This window comes from Schistocerca gregaria, unplaced genomic scaffold (assembly GCF_023897955.1).
Source record: "Schistocerca gregaria isolate iqSchGreg1 unplaced genomic scaffold, iqSchGreg1.2 ptg001059l, whole genome shotgun sequence".
NCBI lineage: Eukaryota > Metazoa > Arthropoda > Insecta > Orthoptera > Acrididae > Schistocerca > Schistocerca gregaria.
Genome location: NW_026062405.1, coordinates 512,501 through 518,290, shown reverse-complemented (window position 1 = coordinate 518,290; position 5,790 = coordinate 512,501). Strand labels below are relative to the sequence as shown.

The 5,790-nt window shown below is 49.5% G+C and overlaps 1 non-coding gene across 1 annotated transcript in view; it reads left to right on the top strand.

Moving 5' to 3' along the window:
• The first annotated feature begins 4,792 nt into the window (after positions 1–4,792).
• Positions 4,793–5,790, top strand: part of LOC126327733 (small subunit ribosomal RNA) — a 1,892-nt gene continuing 894 nt past the window's right edge. The window contains exon 1 of the ribosomal RNA XR_007561420.1: positions 4,793–5,790. This exon is cut by the window's right edge and continues 894 nt beyond it. This is a non-coding gene — a ribosomal RNA (small subunit ribosomal RNA).

Genomic DNA, 5,790 nt, shown 5'->3' with positions numbered 1-5,790 from the left:
ACCAGTTTATCGCTTAACCTAACTGTGGCTGTACCAGTTTATCGCTTAACCTAACTGTGGCTGTACCAGTTTATCGCTTAACCTAACTGTGGCTGTACCAGTTTATCGCTTAACCTAACTGTGGCTGTACCAGTTTATCGCTTAACCTAACTGTGGCTGTACCAGTTTATCGCTTAACCTAACTGTGGCTGTACCAGTTTATCGCTTAACCTAACTGTGGCTGTACCAGTTTATCGCTTAACCTAACTGTGGCTGTACCAGTTTATCGCTTAACCTAACTGTGGCTGTACCAGTTTATCGCTTAACCTAACTGTGGCTGTACCAGTTTATCGCTTAACCTAACTGTGGCTGTACCAGTTTATCGCTTAACCTAACTGTGGCTGTACCAGTTTATCGCTTAACCTAACTGTGGCTGTACCAGTTTATCGCTTAACCTAACTGTGGCTGTACCAGTTTATCGCTTAACCTAACTGTGGCTGTACCAGTTTATCGCTTAACCTAACTGTGGCTGTACCAGATTATCGCTTAACCTAACTGTGGCTGTACCAGATTATCGCTTAACCTAACTGTGGCTGTACCAGATTATCGCTTAACCTAACTGTGGCTGTACCAGATTATCGCTTAACCTAACTGTGGCTGTACCAGATTATCGCTTAACCTAACTCAATTTGTCCCTTAACCTAACTCAATTTGTCCCTTAACCTAACTCAATTTGTCCCTTAACCTAACTCAATTTGTCCCTTAACCTAACTCAATTTGTCCCTTAACCTAACTCAATTTGTCCCTTAACCTAACTCAATTTGTCCCTTAACCTAACTCAATTTGTCCCTTAACCTAACTCAATTTGTCCCTTAACCTAACTCAAGTTGTCCCTTAACCTAACTCAAGTTGTCCCTTAACCTAACTCAAGTTGTCCCTTAACCTAACTCAAGTTGTCCCTTAACCTAACTCAAGTTGTCCCTTAACCTAACTCAAGTTGTCCCTTAACCTAACTCAAGTTGTCCCTTAACCTAACTCAAGTTGTCCCTTAACCTAACTCAAGTTGTCCCTTAACCTAACTCAAGTTGTCCCTTAACCTAACTCAAGTTGTCCCTTAACCTAACTCAAGTTGTCCCTTAACCTAACTCAAGTTGTCCCTTAACCTAACTCAAGTTGTCCCTTAACCTAACTCAAGTTGTCCCTTAACCTAACTCAAGTTGTCCCTTAACCTAACTCAAGTTGTCCCTTAACCTAACTCAAGTTGTCCCTTAACCTAACTCAATTTGTCCCTTAACCTAACCCACGTTGTCCCTTAACCTAACTCAAGTTGTCCCTTAACCTAACTCAATTTGTCCCTTAACCTAACTCAATTTGTCCCTTAACCTAACTCAATTTGTCCCTTAACCTAACTCAATTTGTCCCTTAACCTAACTCAAGTTGTCCCTTAACCTAACTCAAGTTGTCCCTTAACCTAACTCAAGTTGTCCCTTAACCTAACTCAAGTTGTCCCTTAACCTAACTCAAGTTGTCCCTTAACCTAACTCAAGTTGTCCCTTAACCTAACTCAAGTTGTCCCTTAACCTAACTCAAGTTGTCCCTTAACCTAACTCAAGTTGTCCCTTAACCTAACTCAAGTTGTCCCTTAACCTAACTCAATTTGTCCCTTAACCTAACTCAAGTTGTCCCTTAACCTAACTCAAGTTGTCCCTTAACCTAACTCAAGTTGTCCCTTAACCTAACTCAATTTGTCCCTTAACCTAACTCAATTTGTCCCTTAACCTAACTCAAGTTGTCCCTTAACCTAACTCAAGTTGTCCCTTAACCTAACTCAAGTTGTCCCTTAACCTAACTCAAGTTGTCCCTTAACCTAACTCAAGTTGTCCCTTAACCTAACTCAAGTTGTCCCTTAACCTAACTCAAGTTGTCCCTTAACCTAACTCAAGTTGTCCCTTAACCTAACTCAAGTTGTCCCTTAACCTAACTCAAGTTGTCCCTTAACCTAACTCAAGTTGTCCCTTAACCTAACTCAAGTTGTCCCTTAACCTAACTCAAGTTGTCCCTTAACCTAACTCAAGTTGTCCCTTAACCTAACTCAAGTTGTCCCTTAACCTAACTCAATTTGTCCCTTAACCTAACTCAATTTGTCCCTTAACCTAACTCAAGTTGTCCCTTAACCTAACTCAATTTGTCCCTTAACCTAACTCAATTTGTCCCTTAACCTAACTCAATTTGTCCCTTAACCTAACTCAATTTGTCCCTTAACCTAACTCAAGTTGTCCCTTAACCTAACTCAAGTTGTCCCTTAACCTAACCCACGTTGTCCCTTAACCTAACCGACGTTGTCCCTTAACCTAACCGACGTTGTCCCTTAACCTAACCGACGTTGTCCCTTAACCTAACCGACGTTGTCCCTTAACCTAACCGACGTTGTCCCTTAACCTAACCCACGTTGTCCCTTAACCTAACCCACGTTGTCCCTTAACCTAACCCACGTTGTCCCTTAACCTAACCCACGTTGTCCCTTAACCTAACCCACGTTGTCCCTTAACCTAACCCACGTTGTCCCTTAACCTAACCCACGTTGTCCCTTAACCTAACCCACGTTGTCCCTTAACCTAACCCACGTTGTCCCTTAACCTAACCCACGTTGTCCCTTAACCTAACCCACGTTGTCCCTTAACCTAACCCACGTTGTCCCTTAACCTAACCCACGTTGTCCCTTAACCTAACCCACGTTGTCCCTTAACCTAACCCACGTTGTCCCTTAACCTAACCCACGTTGTCCCTTAACCTAACCCACGTTGTCCCTTAACCTAACCCACGTTGTCCCTTAACCTAACCCACGTTGTCCCTTAACCTAACCCACGTTGTCCCTTAACCTAACCCACGTTGTCCCTTAACCTAACCCACGTTGTCCCTTAACCTAACCCACGTTGTCCCTTAACCTAACCCACGTTGTCCCTTAACCTAACCCACGTTGTCCCTTTGCCTAACATAGTTCACTGCTCGGAATCTCTGGTGTCGTTGTTATCCTCATGTAGATGTCTTGCGAGTGTTGCTTACTTTCCACATATTCCTGCTATCCACTGTCAATTGTACTGCAATAGGACTATATCGCCGACCCCCCCCCCTCCCCCCCCTCTGTCCCCCTCTGTCCCCCTCTTTGTGTCTCTGTCCTCTCAAGCTGGTCGGTCTGGCGTTTGAGTGTTAAATGAGCCTCGCAGCTGTTCAGTTGCATTCAGATGTCGACGCCCTCAGTGTACGTCGTGGTATGGTCTGTGTCCATTGTCCGCTGATGTCGTACGCGTAACCCACACGCTGTACCGATCATCGGTCGTTACGTACAGAGTGAAGTAGTGTGATACGTGTGACCGTACGCTGGCTGTGCCCAACGGTGTCGAATCTCAATTTCCATATGTTGTGCTTGATGCTACTTGTCTCGTCTCCCAATAACAGCTAGGTTGCACTGTGGTACGCCGTAGAGGCGTGTGGGAGGAACGTACGAACGCATTGTATGTCACCCTGGGTCGCTGGGGGTGGTGGTGCGGTGAGTCAGGTCAGGTCAGGTCAGCGTGAGCCGTCTGATGTAGTGACGCGTGTATTCCGACTTTGTCGTATTGCCTCACACAAAGTGCTACCCTGGTGGACCGCGTTCCATATCTGGGACATGCCGCAGATGCCGGTTGACAGTGGATCGCGGAAGGTACATCGCATACGTGCGCGGGCCACCTTCCACGTGTTCTCTTCTGCACATGTCGCAGTGTGTATGTGGTCTGATGTAGCGTGTCGTGACACATGACATCCTGGCATGCAAGAATTGTTGAATTCGCAAATGTAGGTGGACATCTACGTTTACTGCCCAAGATACGCAAATGAACTGGAAATCCGTTGTTGAGCGGTTGTTCACGCTGGAGGTGAATCTGTGATGGCGACGATCGGTACAGCTATTAACCGGTTGTTTCAGCGGTACCCGCCACATCCACACGCGTGACTAGGCCCATGTGGGTATGAAGCGATACGCGGCGGTGGCTTGGTGGGACTGTTCCCGGCCGGTGAAGGGGGGCCGCCCGGCGTGTTGGCCGCGCGCTGCGTGGGCGCACGCGCAACAGGCGGCTGGTGGGGGGCGCCGAGTGGCAGGAGCGCCAGCCGACGGGCCCGGCAGGCGGCGCAGCTACGCTGCGGCGCACCCTGCACGCGGCGCCTGGCGGCCAAAGTTGGTTCAGCCGAGCCCGGTGCGAAGCGCGGTGGACATCTGCAGTGTGCTGGTCTGATTGAGGACTGTGTGCGTTGAGGATGCGCCGCCGCCTGGCACTCGGCGCCGCGACGCCGTCTGCTGCTCGGTCGCCCCAGCGGTTCTCGCAGGTGGTTTGTATCGCAGTTGTGCGGACGTGTTGGCGCGTGCGCTGTGCTGGGAGAGTTCGCTTCTGCACCCAAGTGGGGCTTTGCCCTTGTGTGGCGCTGGCGTTGGAGCTGCCGGTCACCATAGGTGGCGCGTGTTGTCTCCCGCCGGCAATGCCACGACAGCACGCTCCCGGGCCTCTGTCGGCAGCGGCAAGCTCAGTTGGGAGCAAGGGTGTTCGCACTAAAACCGTCTACTCGCCTAACTCCGGGCGATTGCGCCTCTCTCGAAACCGACCAAGTACCTAGGACGGCGCTGCGCGCCGCCGGGACCTGAGAGGGTTTCGAGGTGTATCGTGCAGGGGAGCTCGGCCTCCTCCTGTTTGCAGAATAATTGAGCGGACGCTTGCGTGTTCGCGCGGGCCCCCGGGACACACTCCCGGGCGGCCGGCTGCTCAGCTCTAGTTGACGCAGCTCCCTGGTTGATCCTGCCAGTAGTCATATGCTTGTCTCAAAGATTAAGCCATGCATGTCTCAGTACAAGCCGCATTAAGGTGAAACCGCGAATGGCTCATTAAATCAGTTATGGTTCCTTAGATCGTACCCACGTTACTTGGATAACTGTGGTAATTCTAGAGCTAATACATGCAAACAGAGTCCCGACCAGAGATGGAAGGGACGCTTTTATTAGATCAAAACCAATCGGATTGGCTTGTCTGGTCCGTTTGCCTTGGTGACTCTGAATAACTTTGGGCTGATCGCACGTCCTCGTACCGGCGACGCATCTTTCAAATGTCTGCCTTATCAACTGTCGATGGTAGGTTCTGCGCCTACCATGGTTGTAACGGGTAACGGGGAATCAGGGTTCGATTCCGGAGAGGGAGCCTGAGAAACGGCTACCACATCCAAGGAAGGCAGCAGGCGCGCATATTACCCACTCCCGGCACGGGGAGGTAGTGACGAAAAATAACGATACGGGACTCATCCGAGGCCCCGTAATCGGAATGAGTACACTTTAAATCCTTTAACGAGTATCTATTGGAGGGCAAGTCTGGTGCCAGCAGCCGCGGTAATTCCAGCTCCAATAGCGTATATTAAAGTTGTTGCGGTTAAAAAGCTCGTAGTTGGATTTGTGTCCCACGCTGTTGGTTCACCGCCCGTCGGTGTTTAACTGGCATGTATCGTGGGACGTCCTGCCGGTGGGGCGAGCCGAAGGGGTGCTTTCGCGTCCCGAGGCGGACCCCGTTTAAATCCTACCAGGGTGCTCTTTGTTGAGTGTCTCGGTGGGCCGGCACGTTTACTTTGAACAAATTAGAGTGCTTAAAGCAGGCAAGCCCGCCTGAATACTGTGTGCATGGAATAATGGAATAGGACCTCGGTTCTATTTTGTTGGTTTTCGGAACCCGAGGTAATGATTAATAGGGACAGGCGGGGGCATTCGTATTGCGACGTTAGAGGTGAAATTCTTGGATC